Source organism: Talpa europaea (assembly GCF_964194135.1).
Source record: "Talpa europaea genome assembly, chromosome: X".
In the NCBI taxonomy this organism is placed as follows: domain Eukaryota; kingdom Metazoa; phylum Chordata; class Mammalia; order Eulipotyphla; family Talpidae; genus Talpa; species Talpa europaea.
The window spans coordinates 17,864,665-17,884,310 of NC_140081.1; the positions used below are offsets into that span (position 1 = coordinate 17,864,665).

The 19,646-nt window shown below is 44.0% G+C and overlaps 1 pseudogene across 1 annotated transcript; it reads left to right on the forward strand.

Annotated features, from left to right (window-relative positions):
- Positions 1 to 942: 942 nt before the first annotated feature.
- Positions 943 to 2,008, forward strand: LOC311187054 (small ribosomal subunit protein uS2-like; annotated as a pseudogene). Its single transcript has one exon. The product of its transcript is annotated as a small ribosomal subunit protein uS2-like (transcript).
- The last annotated feature ends 17,638 nt before the right edge of the window (positions 2,009 to 19,646 follow it).

The window sequence follows — 19,646 nt, forward strand, 5'->3', positions numbered from 1 at the left end:
CCAGTTCTTGTATGCATAAATCTTTTTTAAAAAAAGAAAACTCTAAATAAAAAAAATAATAAAAAATAAGTCAGTATCAAAAACCCTGTATTAGGTAACCCCGTGGTTCAAGGACAACTAGAGACACAGGGAGCTGACTTTGATCCAGCTTAGATCAGCAAACTCCCCAGCTGATCCACAGACACCTGAGCAAAATCAATGCTTATTGTTATATGCCATAGAAATTGTGCTTTGTCATTACATACCAATAACTGACTGATAAAATTGTTGTCTTTCATAAAGGACTTTTTTTTAATGGAAAATTTCTATAAGCAAACATATAGTGAGCCATGAAGTGCTTTCAGTCAAATACAAGCTATTGGAGACAAAAAAAAAAAATAATTCAGTTTCCTCATTAGAAGCATAAAATCTACAAACTGATACTGCAGTAGGTGGAGAACCTACTAGGAAGTGAAACCAACAAAACCACAGTGACGAGGAGCACTATCATGTGGATGAGCATAACTTACCAGCACGATCTTTTGGTCAACGCCTGACCGAATGGTGGCCCTTCTGGACTCTACCACCAAGCCTAGGTGTGTGGTAGGCTATACATGTAGGTTTGTGTCATTACACTCTGACCTTCACACTATGACAAAATCACCTAAGGACACATTTCTCAGAATGGAGCCCCTACTTGAAGCAATGCATGACTGACACTATGCTATGGTGTTCACTACTAAGGCCATACATTATGTCACTTGAGCTAGACACTTGGTCAAGTACTCCCGAGCAAATAGTGGTTGTCCTAGGTAACAATGCATTGACTCCACATAGAAGTAAATAAATCCCTGAGGTCGTGGGAAATCCCCCACAAGTTTGCTGTCACGCAACAATGAAGCCACGTGTAGCAGGTGGTTTCAGTAATCATCCCCAATGTGTTCATTGCTCCCCCTATGCAGGCTCCAGAGCGATGCTCTTGTGTGATGACTCTGGGCCTTGACGATGTGGCTTGTGTTGTTTGAAGGGACAATAATGAGATGTAAACAAAAGCTTTAATAGTCATAGCATTTTTCCTTTCTGCGCTACCCAGGGAGCGGTCTATGTGGCATCGTCCTGGGTTCCAGTTGTAACTTAAAGGGAAAATTTCACAATGTCTGGAGCCCTTGATTTCCTGCAAATGAAGGAGGGTGTCCTCAAATTCCTTGCAGCAGGAACCCACTTAGGTGGCACCAACCTTCACTTCGAAATGGAACAGTACATCTACAAAAGGCAAAGTGATGGCCTCTATATCATAACTTTGAAGAAAACCTGGGAGAAGTTTCTAGTGGCAGGTTGTGGCATTGTTGCCATTGAAAATCAGCTGATGTCAGTGTCATACCATCCAGGAACACTGGCCAGCGAGCTGTGCTGAATTTGCTCCTGCCACCGGAGCCACTCTTGTTGCTGGCCGCTTCACTCCCAGAATCTTCACTGACCAGATCCAGGCAGCTTTGGGGGAACCAAGACTTTTGGTAGTTACTGATTCCAGGGCTGACCCCCAGCCTCTCACAGAGGCGTCTTATGTTAACTCGTCAAACATTGCTCTGTACACAGACTCTCTTCTGCATTTTGTGCATGTTGCCATCCCCTGCAACAATCAGGGAGCTCACTCAGTGGGTCTCACCTGGTGAATGCTGGCCAGGGAAGTTCTGCACATGTGTGACACCCTCTCCAGTGAACAAACGTGGGGGGGGGTGGTCATGTTTAATCTCTACTTCTAGGGCATCCCAAAGAGATTGAAAAGGGAGAGCAGGCTGCTGCTGAAAAGGCTGTAACCAAGGAGGAATTTCAGGGTGACTAAACAGCTCCCGCTCCTGAGTTTACTGCTACTCAGGCTGAGGTGGCAGACTGGTCTGAAGGCCTGAAGGTGCCCCCTGTGCTTACCCCGCAGTTCCCTACTGCATATAAAGGGCCAGCCTGCCCCTGAAGACTTCTCTGCAGACCCACTGCTCAGGCCACTGAGTGGGTAGGAGCAACCACTGAGTGATCTTTCTTTTTTTCCCCTAAAGATTTATTTATACAAGCACTGGGTACAGTCAGAAGCGCAGGAGGGTAAGAGAATTCACCAGAGCCAGGAACAGAAAAGGCAGACTGATGAAGTACACTGCTGAGGGGAGCAGCGGGCACGGCAGGAGAGGTCTGCGCGCCATTTGGGATTCTCGCCGGCGGCCAGGATCAAACCGGCACTGCAGAGGCTGTGGGCAGCTTGGCAGCTCAGCGCTCAACCGCTGCGCCACCGGGAAGGCCCAACCACTGATTGATCTTAAGCTGTTCTTCCAGAGACTGAAACAGAAAATGGAAGTAAGGTTAATGGAAAACAAAGTTTTTAAAAGTTGAAAACAAAAAAATAAAAGTGATAGCATTTGGGGCTAATTTGTTATTCTTTGGAACCCTGAGACCACTACCTGAAAAGCCCAGGTTAGCCTACTGGATCACACAGCCAACACGCTTTCTCAGCTGGGGGGCTGCCTTCCAAAACGGGAGTTTCCCGCCCCTACCCCATCCCCCCCAATCCCCCCCCACCTCCGGCTCCTGCAGAGGAAGCAGCAGGTGCCGCAGCCCACAAGGCAAGGCCTTAGCCTAGTGAGTGAAGGATGGCGGTGGTGTAAACCATTACATTTGGGGCCTCCCTGGTGGCGCAGGGGTTAAGACAGCACTATCAAACTAGCGACAGCCACTGCAGCAAGAGTTCGATCCCCAGCCAGGGAACTAACCCACATGGAGCAGCAGACCTCTTCTGCCTTGCCCGCTGCTCCCCTCAGCAGTGTATTTCATCAGTCTGCCTGTTCTGCTCCCCACTCCGTCTCTGGGGAACACACACACACACCTCAGCACCTGTAGCCTGATCCCCAGATCTTGTATGCGTAAATAAATCTTTTTAAAAAAACAATCCATTACATTTGGGGCGGGGTTTGTGACACAGTGGCACTACCGGTGACAGTGCCGGGATGACCTCCTGGATAGCCATCGCAGTTACCCTAAAGAGAATGTTTCCATCACTGAGAAGTTGGTAGTGTGCGACTGTGATTTATTGTAGAAGAAATTGTATTTGGGTTTTCTCCGTTTCCAGCACAGAGCTCCTAAAACCCTTCCAATTCCTTGCGAGGCGAGTAGCGAGGTGTTTTTGTTGTGTTAATGAGGTGACTTGGAAAATCCAAGACGGGGTTGGGGGGTGTTTGCCAGTGAAGCCAAATAAGTGATGTGCGGCTAGAAAGCTCCGTCCCCAGCCCCCGGGCAGGAGGGCAGCTGGAGCGTGAGTTCAATCACCGGTGACTAATGACTTCATCAGTCTCGCCTGTGTAACGAAGCCTCCATAAAAGCCCGAAGGGCCGGGACCGGACAGCTTCCGGCTTGCCGCACACTTGCAGCTCGGGGAGAGAGGCGCGCCCAGGGGCGCGAGCCGCTCGGCACCCCTTCCCCGCCCTTGACCCTGTGCGCCTCTTCATCTGGCTGCTGCCGAGTTTTGTCCTTTCAAGATGCGCCGCTCATCAAGTAAGTGAACTTTTCTGAACTTTCGTGGGCCGCTCACGCAAATCTGAAACCGATGAGGGGGCGGTGGAAACTCTGCTTTCGCCGGTCAGTGAGCAGCGCAAGCCACCAGGGGACTTGCCGTCGGCGTTTTGGAAGCGGGGAGCTTTGTTGAATCGATTCCCTTAACTGTGGGGGGGTGGGGGTCAAGCTGCCGCCAGGTGTCAGAGCTGAGTTGATTTGTGGGACGCCCGGCCGGCGTTGGGGGATGGCATGGTGGGGTGGGGGGACATGTTGGAATTGGGTGCAGAATCCTAGGTGGAAACCTTAGTAAATGTGCCATTGAACTGCATGGGAGACCCAGGAGTCCACTTCGAGGCTTCCCTCTCAGCCTGCTTATCTCCATCACCAAAGTCTATTGTTTGTGCCGCCATCTTTTCTCCATTTCCACCGCACCACCCTCAACCAGCCCCACCTGGACTCACAGGAATGCCTCTTGAAGCTGATCTGCCATCAGCCCTCTATTCCAGCTTCCTAAACCTTCCTGCTGGTCAGGGGGTGGGGACTTAGATTTTAACCTTATTAAATGATGCCCCCAATACCATCTACACTCTAAATTCCAGAAAGCCAAGCTCTGCTCACCCTGAGAGCACTAATGCCTGGCATAGTAGGTATTTGTTGATTGAATGAATGAGTTTGATATGCAGAGTTTCAACTGTGCTTGACATAAAATAAATGAAAGATATCTACTGAATGAATAAGGTATAAATGAGTAAGCCTGGTATAGGAAAGAGATAGCAAATGGGAAATCCATCTTAGATGGCCTCGTTCCTTGCACATGATCAACTATTTTGGGAATAAATGGGTAATCTAATTAGAGGTACTTAAAGGTGTAAAAAAATACGGGCAAAAAGGATTAAGAATTTGTTAACTTGAAATAGTTCAGGGGTCTCCTTCGTGTGGCTGTGGAACTATCTTATAAACAAAAATACATGGAAATAGGTAGTTCTCTAAATGTCGCTCTGTGAACACAGATGAGGTTCTGTGAAATATCACCTTGTGATCACAATTACCTGACATTTCCATCAAATCTATGGGGTGAGTTCCCTTGGTTTATATGACACTAAACTCTTCACAGCAGAGAAATGAGCATAAATTGACGTCAACCTAAATGAGTCAAAGTCAGAAATTGCATAATATATTGCCTGTCCTGTGATCATTCTCCTTATCAACCTTGTTTAAAGCCTCATTTTGTGTACATTTGAGAGATGTTTAAAAAAAAATCACTGGGGCCATAGCAAATCTACCCCCAGCTTCTGAGGACAGATGGGGAGGAGAAAATGAACTCCTCTGCAGTAATGCCCCCCCCCCATTTGTCAACACTCTCCTGCGTCCACACCTGCTGCTGCTCCCAAAGTGTACTCCTTAGCGCTTATTTGGTTCCTGTTTTTTTTTTAGACTGGCCCCTCTACCAGTTTTCTAAACTTGAACCTGATGTGCTGCTACACTATTTAAGTGTCTTCTAGTTTCAGTGGTGGCCATGAGGCCGAAACTGTGAACTCTAATGGAGTTGGGGCTGAATAAGGCCTCTCAGAAGAGGTCAAAATTCATTCAGGAGTTCGATCTGATTTGTGTGTTTATCAGAGAAAGTCCCAATGCCTGTGAAATTATATGTTGCTATATAGAGACTAATCTAGGGGCAGCTTCTCAGCTTAATTAAAAAAAAAAAACCAAAATATGGAAGCAGACATTAAAATATGGAAGCAGAGATTGAGGATTTTTTGGCTACACAGTGACTGAGTTGAAAAGTGTTAGGGAAGGAAATGTCAGCGGGCATTTCTCCTTGTTGAATTTCTGTTCAATGCATACTCGGCATCTTCATGCAATACTCAGTTTGGATGCAACCCCCCCTCACATTGTTAAACAGTGATAAATAGTTCCAGATGCTCTACTTTAAAAGGACATTTTAGTTAATGTTCCTTGAGGAGAAGCAATAGTAACCAGTGTTGCCCATTTGTCTGGTCATTCTGGGCTCCAGATGGCCTCATGCTTGAGGAAATAGGAATGTTTTATTGAGCTGGAGGATTAAATAATATGTGCTGAGCCACTTGTACCACTTCGGGAGGGGTTTAAAGTTTCTGCCTCTGGCATTTCTGGTAAAACTCACACCAAGTGTGACAAAGTAATCAAAACTGCTGTGTTGCAACTGGATGAGTGAGCTGTTACTGTTTTTCCCACAAACAATTTATAGAACTGTAGCTCTTTGCCTACAGGCAGAAAAGCCTTTCCTAATATTACCAATTAAATGTACAAAGGGAGTTGTTTAAGGACAAAGGAAAAAATACACCATATACAATGTGTGTGTCCTAGATCATTAATTCCATGCCTTATCCAAAGTCCTTGAAAATGGGATTATCCTGTTAAAATGCCAGTAAGGATACTGCTTTGAAGTTGCTGTTGGTTTATAAACTTCAAATATATTTCCTGTAAAGTTTGATGAGTTAGGTGGTGGTTGTGCCAGCGAGATAGCACTATAAACATGATTCCACATGAACCGTTTTTGGAAAATTAAAAATTTCCATCAGTAGTTGAGCAGAAGTGATGGGAACTCAATTTGAATGATCTAAACCCAATTTGAACTGCCTGGGGTAGAACACAAAAGGCCAAATTCTTTTCCTCCCTTTGCTAGGTGAGCTGGATTGATCATGTGACTTGTTTTGGTCAAGGAGACACTAAAAAAAAGGTGGAGCAATCAAGTTTGAAAAGGGCTTGCACTTGGGGGCTCACTCTATTTGTTTATGGAACCCTGTCATTGCCACATGGAGAAATCTGAGCCGGCCTGCTGAGGCCGAGAATGTATGTGCCCCAGTCACTTCCAAGCATGCCAGTTGACAACCATCACCTGCAGGTGTGCGAGGTCATCCTCAAGATCAGCTGCCATGAGCAACAGGGATGAATTCAGGTGAAAACAGTTAAAGCAACCAGTCTAGAATCCTCTAGCTGACCCACAGTACCTTGAGTTAAGTAAAGACTGGCTCTGAGCCTCTGAGTTTTGTTAGTTTGTTATGCAGTAAGTTAACTGCTGCACAGCTTTGCCCAAAGAGACCCCTCTATATTCTGAGGTTGAGCCCCGTAGAAAAAGGATACATTTGAACCTCAGGAACAACTGTACCAAAGACTTGAACACCAGCACAAAAGAACACTCACCCTTGAAAATATTTTGAAAGGTTCCTATAGCTCGTAAGCAACTAAGAACTTCAAATGTTGGGCCTCTCCGGTGGCGCAGTGGTTGAGCGCTGGGTTGAGAAGCTGCCCGCAGCCTCTGCAGCGCCAGTTCGATCCCCTGGCCACCAGCAAGGGTCCCACATGACGCGCAGACCTCTCCTGGCGCGCGCTGCTCCCCTCAGCAGTATACTTAGTCACTCTGCCTGTTCTGTTCCCCGCTCTGGCTCTGGTGAATCCTCTCACCCTCCCGTGCTTCTGACTGTACCCAGTGCATGTATAAATAAATAAATAAATCTTTAAAAAAAAAAAAAAACTCAATTGTTGACCTAAGGAGAACTCCAAATCCCCCCTTCAAAAACAATGCCTACCTGAGTGGAGCAAAAGAAATAATCGGCTTGGATGAGCCCTCACATTGCCCCCGCCCACATTCACAAGAATGGGTACTGCCTGAGTGCCCAATAAGCAACTCCAATCTGCATCAGGGATCATGATTCTGGTTCGGTTTTTCATGAAAAGTAAATGCATATTAATCTCACAGAATCCAATCAGAATGTTTTCTTTGGATCTTCTCCTAGGCATGTATTTTATTTTATTTTTTTTTTCAAAAGATTTACTTTATTTATGCGTACAAGAGCAGGGGTGTAGGCCAGAGGTGCAGGGAGTGAGAGGCTTCACCAGAGACAGAACAGGGACCAGAACAGGCAGATTGACTAAAATACACTGCTGAGGGGAGCAGCGGGTGAGACAGGAGAGGTCTGCTGCACCGTGTGGGTAGCTCCCTGGCCAGGGCTCACAGTCATCCTGCAGTGGCTGCAGATAGCTTGATAGTGCTGAGACTTTAATCCCTGCACCCCCAGGGAGGCCACAATAATGGCAATTTTAATCTTCCTACTTGAATGCCTATTTCTTGTCTTGCCTAACTGCTTATAGCTGGGACTTCCCATACTCTGTTGAATAAGAATGGAGAGAATGGGCTCCATTGTGTTATTCCTGATCTTAGGAGAAAAGCTTTTCTGTTTTCTGCCATTGAGTATTATGTTAGCTGTGATTTGTCATAGATGGCCTTTATTATGTTGTTATATGTTCCTTCTATACCCAATCTTTTGAAAGTTTCTTTTTTAATCATGAAAGGATATTGTATTTTGTTAAATCCTTTAGAAAGGCATCTATAGATGTGATTGCTCCAGTTTTGTACTATTTTTTTTAAAGATTTATTTTCACTTATGCATACAAGAACAATATGTAGGCCAGAGGTGCGAGGGGTTTTTTATCTTCAACTTTATTGATGTGGTTGATTACATTGATTGACTTGTGTATCTTGAACCATCCTTATACCCCAGGGCTATTTCTCATTTTGCTGTGCTGTATAAACCTTTGTTGGGGCAGGAATGGGCACAGAGCAGGTTTTCTATGATCCCAGCAGACGGTGAAGGAGGAGGGAGTCCTGGAGCCCTCAGCTGCTTTTCAGGCTGTTATTGGGATGCCAGGTACATGGCAGGCAGGGGTGCTGGGGGGCCGGGAGGCTGGCAGGCCTCCCAGCGCCCAGCAAGTCTTTATGCTATGGGCTCTCCGGTCTTCTCTGGTGGTCTCTGCTGCTCTGCTCGCTCATGGTTCTTCTTCCTTTCTGCTGATGCTTCTCCTCTGCTTCTCACGGCTTCTGCTGGGCGTCTCCGTGACACCGCCCTTAAAAGCCCAGTCTTAGCCTAGGTGAATCCCATCTACCTATGCCCACACCCTATTCCAGGTGTACCCGCCTATGCATACCCACACCCTACTCCAGGTGCCGCCATCAGGCATGCATTCAGGACCGCAGGAATCCCTCATCAATCCTAATGGCAGGAGGGCAGAAAAGCCTGATACTTTTTACCTTACCCTACAACCTGTTAATATGTTCTGGAATTCAGTTTGCTGACATTTGGCTGAGAATTTATGCCTCTGTTCATTTGGGATCTTGGCCTACAAGTTTTCTTTTCTGCTCTTTTCTTATCTGCTGTGATTACCTGGGGTTTTCCCAATTTTTGTAATGGGTACACCTGCTCTGTTCTTATTGCTCCCTCTGGTGGCAGAACTCTTCAACTTTTGTGTCTTTTCTGCTTCTAACATTTCTCCAGGCTGGATACTGGAAGCCTCTTTTGTTTTCCAGAAGGTGGCAGTATAGCTCAAGGTTTTGGTTTCTCCCTTGCCTGTTTTCTGAGACTTCTCATTGGAGCTCTCCCCCTGCAGTACTGAGGAATACACCAGAATAGGCAGCTGTGTGGGAGGAGGTGTAGCATTAGCAGGGACCCGGGAGGGGGATTCCCTGTGGAGTACTCCCTTCAAGGGTGGAGTTTCTGCTGGGGCCAGTCAACGGGAGCCACTTCTGCCTCCTTCCCCATCCCTCCCCCCAGTCATGGAGGCCCCAACTCAGTACTCTGGGTGCCTGCTGGAGAGAAATTTTTGTTTTTTCCTTTTTTCCAGCTGTGTCCTACCCAGCCGTAGTGGCTGGGCACCCACTCACCAGTCTCCCTTTCCCCCAGTGAGAGACATTGTCACCATGTGATAGTTGAGCCCCAAAACTGTTACCTTGGGGGTGGGAGAAACTGTTATAAGCTCGCCTTACCGTCTCCAAATGTGCATGTATGTATATGCACATATGTCTCTGTATGCACATGTATAATTTTTTCAAACCTATTTAGTTCCAATGGTGTGTTGCAATCTCCCCCTTGGGAAGGCTGTGCTTGCGCAATCTTTCCTCCCTGGGTTCCTGCCCAAGTCAGCACCCTCTGGGTTTTTTCCTGCCTGCAGCAACGGGGTTCACTGGTTCCACATCCTGTATCAAAGTCTACCTGCGTATTGCCAGGTGCACAGTTGGGCAAGAGTTCTTGTAGATCCCTTGGCATTTCGTACTGGATCCCATTACCTTTCCTGACAGGGAAAGTAATGTGGGTCAGCTCCTTGGCCGGGATTGGAACTCATGCCACAGTGGCTGCTGGTAGCTTCATAGAGCTGAGACTTAACCCCCTGTGCCACCAGGGAGGCCCCTAATAATTTCTTAATAAAAATAATTCTTACTGGGGAACTATATAAAAGTATCTGTCTTTACAGTTGGTTTTGTGGTAGAAATGTTTAGATTACACTGAGATTTAGAGGACTGTAAGAAGGGATGCATAGGCTCTGGGTTCTGACAGATGGTTCAGCTATGCCACCATCTAGTTCTGTGACCCTGGCGTTGTCCTTAAGTATAGCTTCTTAAGGCTATAGATACTTTGCCTGAAACATTAAATATTCAATGTGAACAGTATCTAGAATATATTAGGGCATTAACACAAGAAACTTTGTTCTGAAATTAAGTGAGGATAAACCTTGTGTATAAGAGTATGCATTAAGGGCCTCCCTGGTGGCACAGGCGGTTGAGTGCAGTGCTGTGAAGCTGTCCGCAGCCTCTGCTTCTCCGGTTTGATCCTGGCCTGCCGGCGAGGGTCCCACATGACACAGCAGACCTCTCCTGTCTTACCCGCTGCTCCCCTCAGCAGTGTATTTCGTCAGTCTGCCTGTTCTGTTCCCTGCTCTGTCTCTGGTGAATTTTCTCACCCTCCCGCGCATCTGGCCTGTACCCCGATTCTTGTATAAATAAATAATAAAAGAGTATGCATTAAGATGATTTGAAAGGAAAGATTTCTCCATCACTACATGATTTATTTCCTTTGGAGTAAAATGACTGTATGTCCCTGACTAGTGGACATGCCTGAGTTTATGATTGGGGCTCATTCTACTTAGTAAAGAGACACTTGGAATAAACAAATCTTTGGTTGTAAGCAACAAAAACTAGCTTTAGCTGAAGAGAAAAATATGCATTTATTGGCTGGACCTTAAGTTAATCTTGGACCCCAGGGATGGGGAAGATAGTTCAGCCTCACGTTATATTTTAGCCAAGAACTAGGTCACCATCAAATCCTTATTGCTCCTTCTTTCTCTGCCATCTAAGATCATTCTTCTGTCAGTGTAGGCAAGCGTGATCTATTTCTAATTCACAGTGGACAAATTATGACTTCCACAACTGCTCAAGTTTTATGTTACATTTAATGGCCAGAGGGAGACACTGTATCACTCTCTTCTCCCTGCTGTGGAATCAAGTGTCACTATAAAGGGTCCTTCAGTCTGACTCCCTGTGGAGTGGAGCAGAAACTCGAAATAAACTTTTGGTTTTTAGTCATTGAGATTTAGGAGTTGTCACATAATCTAACATATTTTGGCTAATAGAATACCCTTGTTGTCCAGGGGCTTGAGAGATTTTTTTCCTTAGCCTTAAGACAGAAACACATGGACAATTTTGGAGAAGAGGCTTAAGCTGAAGAATAATTAGTGTCCTCAATACCAAAGTTTGCTTTCATAGTGATCTTAATCCTATGAACAGCAAATCGACAAGTAGATGAGCTAGACACTGTGGAAATGATCTTTCTTAGGAAACTAGTTTGCTCATTGTTTATAGAATATTCTTTTTTTTTTTTTTTTTGTGGGACCCTCGCCGGTGGCCGGGGATTGAACTGGTGCTGGTGCTGCAGAGGCTGCGGGCAGCCTTGCAACCCAGTGCTCAACTGCTGCACCACCAGGGGAGGCCCTATAGAATATTCTGGGGCTTAATCTTGCCTATTAGTACACAGCACAGTATTTGAAAACTGTAGAAGTTTCATTCACTTCATACAATCAATCAAAAATTGAATAACAATACAGGTGTTGCCTTAAATAGATTAGAAGTAGCAAATTATAAATCCATATTCCAGTTCACCTAATATTACTAATGTAGCAAATGCTGAATAGATGGAATTGACCAGGTTTAATAGAACTGCCAGGTCATATATTGGATAAGTTCAAAGCTATATCCCATCATGGCTCTAGTGCAGCTGCATGCTACCCATATCAACTAACTTCATGGCTTCCAGACTGTGGTTTTCTATTTTTGTGAATTTTGTGTTTATAAATGACAACGATGCTTTACTACCTTCATAAAAATACTATTTTAAAAAATTAGCTTATAACTGTCATCTTGGTTAAATATAGTTTTTCTTCATCATTGCCCAGTGCATTCCAGAAGTACAAATTATGTGTGCTTACACTAATTCAAGAATATTAAATGCATGAATATTTTTGTTATTAAACAGAAACGCACTCTTTCCAAATTATGTTTTAGGAAAAAAATAATGGTGAGAATAGCTATTGGCTAGTATATTATCTTCTGTGTCCAGAATTCCGGAGCAGTGTTTAAAGCATTCCATGAATGTGTTCATTGGGGATATTCCTTGCAACAGACTGATCAAAACACTTATGGCAGAGGGCGGAGAGAAGAGGTGGATCAGGCATTATCTCATGTAACCACCCAGGAGTGGAGCTGGATTCATAGATACAAAATCATTACTGATGTGTGCCCCTACCCACTCCCCCAACACACACACACACACACACACACACACACACACCCCAAAACAAGATGTTTTCTGATTCTCTCTACCTGCTGGTCTTATGTATCTATCACAAGAGAATCTTTAAAACATTTTATTTATGCATACAAGAACTGGGGTGTGGGCCAGAGGTGTGGTGGGCAGGTGAGAGGACTCAACCAGAGACAGAGTGGGGAACAGAACAGGCAGATTGACTGAGATACACTGCTGAGGGGAGCAGCAGGTGAGACAGGAGAGGTCTGCTGTGCCATGGGGGTAGCTCCCTGGCCAGGATTGAACTCATGCTGCAGTGGCTGCACATAGCTTCGTAGTGCTGTGACATCCCCTTGTACCACCAGGGAGGCCCCAAGGAGAATTCTTGATATATGGGAATCCTACAGTGTTCTGACCAAGGAAGGAAAACTCTCCAGCCACAATCCAGAAGTCTGGGGAAGAATTTTGGTTCAGCTGGGGCCATTTTTCCACCCACAGACTACTTGTGGTGGACAAGGTGAAGGAGGAACTGTAGTTGGCAGTTTCAGAAACAAACTGGATGAAATGTGGATCCTTATTCTAGTGAGATAGATGATAAATGTTCTCCAAATCCAATCTGTAGTCCAGTTGTGAGCCAAGACGTCTACAAACAAATACAAGGCAAAAAGTCTTACAAAGCGTTAAAGTACTGATCACTATATTATGTTTCAATTTTCAGGAAAAATAACAATGATAAATTTTATCCACTTAATACAGTCTCCATATTGTAGAGAAAAATTTTGTAAATACAAGGATATATAAGCAAAGTTATAATCATAGTGGGAAATATTAACAAAGTCTTCTAGTTTAATATATCAAGAAGATAAAAACTGAGAACAGACATTCGAACAACATAATTAATCACATTTGATTTAATACGAAGAAATACAGTACCCAATACTGACAAAGTACATACCCTTTTCAAACATACAACTTACAAAAGTTGATCCATAAAACATGTCAACATATTCCAAAGAATCAATATCGTACAGATCGTGATCTCTGAGCAAATGTAGCTCAGTAGGAATTCCACTTCCAGTATGGTTCCTAATGAAGTGACCCTGTAACAGATAACTAAAATCTCAGGACAAGATACCAAAAGCATTTATGTGAAGACTCCAGAGAGTGAACCAAAGTAGGCATATTTTGAATGGAATAAAGCTCACCCAGAGTGACTTCACCATTTTTATGGGTTTTCACTTAATTTTTTTAAGGATTTATTTATTTATTTATACAAGCACTGGGTACAGTCAGAAGTGTGGGAGGGTGAGAGGATTCACCAGAGCCAGAGCAGGGAGCAGAACACGCAGACTGACGAAACACACTTCTGAGGGGAGCAGCAGGCGCGGCAGGAGAGGTCTGTCGCGCCATGTGGGACCCTCGCTGGTGGCTGGGTATTGAACCAGCGCTGCAGAGGCTGCAGGCGGCTTTGCAGCTCAGCGCTCAACCGCTGCGCCACGGGGAGGCCCCACTTTATTTTCTTTAAACAATGTGCCCCACTTCATCATAAATTGCTTGATGGGGGAAATTGATTAACTTGAAGGAGAGATTTGGCTAACTACACTGTAGATGTCTTTTTATTATGAAAATTAAGTCTAATCTCACCACCTCCTGAATAATCCATATGATAGTCAAAAAAATAAAATCATTCCCAAAAGGTACATAGTTACATAGATATTATAGAACGTTGACCCCAAACCTTCATGACCAGGAAGCTAGAATTTATTTGCTAGTCCTTCTCCCTTTTCTCCTCTTTCCCTTCTTTCCTTTCCAGTAAGATTTATCTCTGGGGCCTTCCTGGTGGTGCAGGGGTTGAAGTCTTAGTGCTGTCAAGCTGTGGCCAGCCACTGCGGCATGAGATCAGTCCCTGGCCAGGGAGCTACCCACATGGTGCAGCAGACCTCTCCTGTCTCGCCTGCTGCTCCTCTCAGCAATGTATTTCGGTAAATCTGCCTGTTCTCTACTCTGTCTCTGGTGAATGCTCTCACCACCACCCCCACCTGAGCCCTGTACCCCAGTTCTTGTATGCATAAATAAATCTTTAAAAAAAAATTCTCTCTGAAATCATCCTGTTAGTTTAGTAGTAGGTCACTAAGTCAATGATGGGTGTATAATTATGATAAAATTCTATTCTATTTGCCCATATTACTTTTTTAACCATGTTAAAAATCTCTTGGTAATGAAGTAGAAATTTGGTAAATTGAGACAACTTAAATAGTATTTGTGTGGTTCATGCACATTTCTTATTTTTTTATAAAAAGATATATTGGGCCTCCCTGGTGGCACAAGGGATTAAGACTCAACCTATGAAGCTATCCGCAGCCTCTGCAGCACGAGTTTAGTCCCCGGCCAGGGAGATACCCACATGGTGCAGCAGACCTCTCCTGGCTGGCCCACTGCTCCCCTCAGCAGTGTATTTTAGTCAGTCTGCCTGTTCTGTTCCCCACTCTGTCTCTGGTGAATCCTCTCACCCTCCACACCTCTGGCCTGTACCCTGGTTCTTATATGCTGCATTGGCTGTGGATAGCTTCATAGTGCTGCATCTTAACTCCTTGCACCACCATGGAGGCCCCTCATGCATATTTCTGACAATTTTGAATGGGAAAGACCCCCAGGACATACCAATACACTTGTGAAAAGTCAGCTAGAAAGTCAATTGGAAATTCACCAGGGCAGCCAAGACTGAATAAGCAGCACTGGGAAAACCAGAAACTGCTGAAAGGATAGAATATAGTCTGTTTTAAAAAAAAAAATTGCTTTAAAAAGGAGGAGCTGCTTTTCCCTCTTGCAGGGAGGAGGTACTGTTGGCAAAAGGCCCTCACAATGAGTCAAGGAAAGGAAATGTTTTTGATTATATGAAGAATTTTTTTAAGAAAGAAAATAGGGCATATTTATTTATAACTTGTCAGTAATTGTGAGTTTTATGGCTGTGACTTCTTGTTTGCTGCCAAACTAGCAAGTGAGTGTTTTTCTCTCTTCTGGCGATCTCTCAGTCACACCATTCCTGGTGCTCCCCTAGCAGAAATGTAGTGGAATGCCAGTAAGTTGGTTCTTATTGCAACACACAAATGTTTTTAATAAGTTTTAAAAGTGGGGAAGAGTTAAATTCACTTGGTCTTTCAGAAGATATTTTAATTTTGCTTGGAAGCAATTAACAAGGTTGAAATCTCTAGGGAAAGAAAAAATCCATAGAAAAGCAGGTTGAAAAGGGATCTGATACGTTAAAAGTGCTTCTCTCTTGGGAATGGGATTTGAATCTTTTCTCTTTGTACTTGGCTATACTTTTGTACTGGAGAAATAGATTTTATTTTTATTTTTTTTAAAGATTCATCCATTTATGCATACAAGAGCTGGGGCACAGGCCAGAGACAGAGCAGGGAGCATAACAGGCAGACTGACTGAAAGACACTGCTGAGGGGAGCAGCGGGCAAGACAGGAGAGGTCTGCTTCACCATGTGGGTTTCTCTCTGGCCGCCCGGGCATCGAACTCTTGCTATAGAGGCTGCAAATTGCTTCATAGTCCAGTGCTTAACCCATTACACCACCAGGGAGGCCCAAGGAGAAACAGACTTTAAATCAGGAGAAAAAAATTACATTAAAATGGAAAACATTTATGACAGAGGGCATGTGAAAATCAGTCTATTTTGCAGAGCAATCATTTTATTTATGTAAGCAGATAATTACAGACATCCTTATATCCTCCATAGTTTCTAGTAAGATAAAATAAGAAAAGGTTTACAGGCTTCCCTGGTGGCCTAGAGGTTAAGTCTTGGTGCTGTCACCACAAAGGCCCACTGTGCCTGCTGCCACAGCCTGTGTTTGATCCCCAGTCAGGGAGCTAACCCACATGGCACAGCAGACCTTTCCTGTTTTGCCTGCTGCTCTCCATCTGGTGCTGCAGTGGCTGGTGATAGCTTGATAGCACTGTGTCTTTAACCCCTGTGCCACCAGGGAGGCCCCAACACTGGCTTGATTTTAAAGTCAACCCACGAGGCTAAAGCATATAGAATCAAAATTACCCTTGTTAAACACCTTAGTAGAGGAAACAGCCATTGCAAAGGCCCTGTGGGGAGATAGAAAATAGGCTTAGAGAAGTAGGCAGGCAGGTTCCTGCAGATCATGATTGAAAAGCCTTGGTTGACAAGTACAACAAAGTAAGAATGGATTTTATTCAATAGAGAAACAAATGTAGATTCCTAAGCAAAATTGTAGTAAGAAGAGCAAGCGGTCAGTGGCAGGAAGAAGACATGGGGCATAGTTGCAGTCATTGAGGGTGGAAGTAGGTGACGGTCACATTTGGTGGAAAGGATGCAGCAGATTCAAACCTGCTGCCAAAGTTGAATTGTCAGGACATAGTGGCTAAGTAGGTGTGGCGGGTAAAGTTCAGGGAAGAAACATGAGTGACCACCATTTGGCAAAGTGCATGGAAGGGGAAGTGGTTTTTGGGTCGCTGCTTTGTGCCAACTGCTTTACACTCAGTGCCTCTTTACATTTTTATACCAATCCCGGAAGAGGTAAACATTGGAAGACTATTGTACAAAAGGGAGAACTGAAGATTGCAACAGTTTGGAAAGTGTACCCAATTTCAGGGCTTGGTGAAGTCAATTTGAACCCAACTCTGTGTAACATCTGATTAGGTGAGGAAATAGTGGCCACATAAACACAAGGCAGTCTGGAGGGATGAGTTGAGTTGAACTTAAAACCTACTGCAACCGCTGTGCCGGTAAGCATTCAATATGGGTGTTCAGTCATGGGAGGAGCAAGGACTCCTGGGGGTCTTGGGGTCAGCTGCATTTGATTGGCTTATACAGCATGCTAATATATACACTGGCACATTCTTCTTACACATTAAAATTTAATTCTAAGTAAAACCGTGCATAGCAATTTGGAGTCTAAGTAAGTTATCAAAAAATTTAAGCCCACCAGTTAAATCTTTATTGCTCAAAAATAAAAGATTTTTTTTTTAGAGATTTATTTTTTTATGCATACAAGAACTGGGGTACAGGGCAAAGGTGTGGGGGGTGAGAGGATTCACCAGACACAGAGTGGGGAATAGAACAGGCGGATTGACTGAAATACACTCCTGAGGGGAGCAGCGGGCGAGTCAGGAGAGGTCTGCTGCGCCATGTGGGTAGCTCCTTGGGCGGGGATCGAACTCATGCTGCAGTGGCTGTGGATAGCTTCATAGGTTGCGTCCCAACTCCTTGCGCCACCAGGGAAGCCTAGTGCTATTATTTTGTGGTCAAATTCATTCTACCCAATATGATGACTTCAAGGTAACTTTTAGATCTACAATTAGTCACACTACAGTTAATAAAAGAACTGAGCCTTGAACTCAGTTCTAAATTCATGTGTTTTTTCTGGTATAGGAATCTGCTTTATTTAATGTTCCATTTTATATTTTATTCATTTATTCATTAAATTTATTGGGAATATCTACAATGTAGTCATTTTCTTAAGCAGACACTAATGCCCCTAGTCCATTGATGGTATTTTGCAAGAATGATATCAAAAAGGACATGCAATCAGCTGATATTTGCCTAAATAAAGGTTGAAGGTTTTGATTGTTTTTTTTTCCCACCCAGTTATGTGGTCCAATATAGAATCATAAATAATTTTTAGAAACTTAAAGTTGGAAAACACTGAGCCAGCACCATTTGATGATAACCAAATGGTTCAGTTCTAATTAGGCCAAACAGAGTACTTCTAGTTTGGCTGGAAAAAAACAAAGTTGCTGTGACAACCTCAAAAACAAATACTCTCAGATCACATCAGAAACATTTGGAAGCTATATGCTACTCAAAGTTTATTCAGGGCCTCCCTGGTGGCACACAGGGTTAAGATGCAACCTACGAAGTTATCTGCAGTCTTTGCACAGCGAGTTCAATCCCCGGCTGGCCAGGGGGCAACCCACATGGTGCAACAGACCTCTCCTGTCTCGCCTGCTGCTCCCCTCAGCAGTGTACTTCAGTCAATCTTCCTGTTCTGTTACCTACTCTGTCTCTGGTGAATCCACTCACCCCCCACACCTCTGGCCTGTACCCCAGCTCTTGCATGCATAAATAAATCTTTTTAAAAAAATTGATTCAATTGCCCTTGATTCAGAATAACTTTTTTTTAAGATTTATTTTATTTGCATAAAAGAAGTGGGGTGCAGGCCAGAGGTGCAGGGAGTTAGAGGATTCACCAGAGACCGAGTGGGGAGCAGAACAGGTGGATCTATTGAAATACACTGCTGAGGGGAGCAGTGGGTGAGACAGGAGAGGTCTGCTGTGCCATGTGGGTTGGCTCCCTGGCCAGGGATCGAGCTCAGGACGGTTATAGCGTGATAGTGCTGAGACTTAACCCCGAAGCCATCAGGGAGGCCCCAGAATAACTTTTTCATGAGATGTTTTCTTTTTCCTTTCTATTCACTGTGAAGTCAAAACTGGCTGGTATACTAAGGAAACATTTGAGACTAAAATATATGAGGAAGATTTTACTTAATGGAACCAGTGATCTAGGAAGTATTTTAGAAAATTATGAATAAATCTGAGAGCCAGAGGGAAATTGAAATATGATAATCTGGGTCATTTATGGACAGATGGCAATGTCAGGAAACCAGAATATAAAAGTAGTATTAAGAAATAATTCTTGCTTACTATTGAATTAATGACAATATGGCACCTTGGAATCATTTTTTCAATTTTTAATTGTAAGAAGTTTGTGAAATAGACGGATACAAAAAATAAACCTTAGAAAAAAGGAAGGTAACAAGTTTACGATGTAAGAGTGTCAAGTTAAATGTTCTGTCTAGAGAATAAATTATTTAGAAAAGGAGTATTTATGTTAGTAGAGAATTTTGTTTTTAATATCTTTTTATATTGTATATGATACACTAAAATATTTTGGATATTCAGCTTTTTAAAGATTTATTTTTATTTATGCATATAAGAACTGGGGTGGAGGCCAGAGGTGCGGGAGTGAGATGATTCACCAGAGACAGAGTGGGAAGCAGAACCAGCAGATCTCCTGAAATACACTGCTGAGGGGAGCAGCAGGTGAGATAGATAGGAGAGGTCTGCTGCGCCATGTGGGTCATCTCCCTGGCCTGGGATCGAACTCATGCCGCAGTGACTGGTGATAGCTTGATAGTGCTGAGACTTTAACGCCTGCACCACCAGGAAGACCCTAGGTGTTTAATTTTTAATTGACTTTGTATCCTGTATCTTTATTGAATTAATCGATTAGTTCTAATAGTTTCTTGGTGGAGCCTTCAGGTTTCTTTGCATATAATATTTTATCTTCAAATAGACCATTTTACTTCACTTTTTAAAAAGATTTATTTTTATTTACTTATGCATAGAAGAATGGGGGTGTAGGCCAGAAATGCAGGGGTGGGTGAGAGGCTTCACCAGAGACAGAGTGGGGAGCAGAACAGGTGGATCCACTGAAATACACTGCTGAGGGGAGCAGAGGCCAAGGCAGGAGGTCTGCTGGGCCATG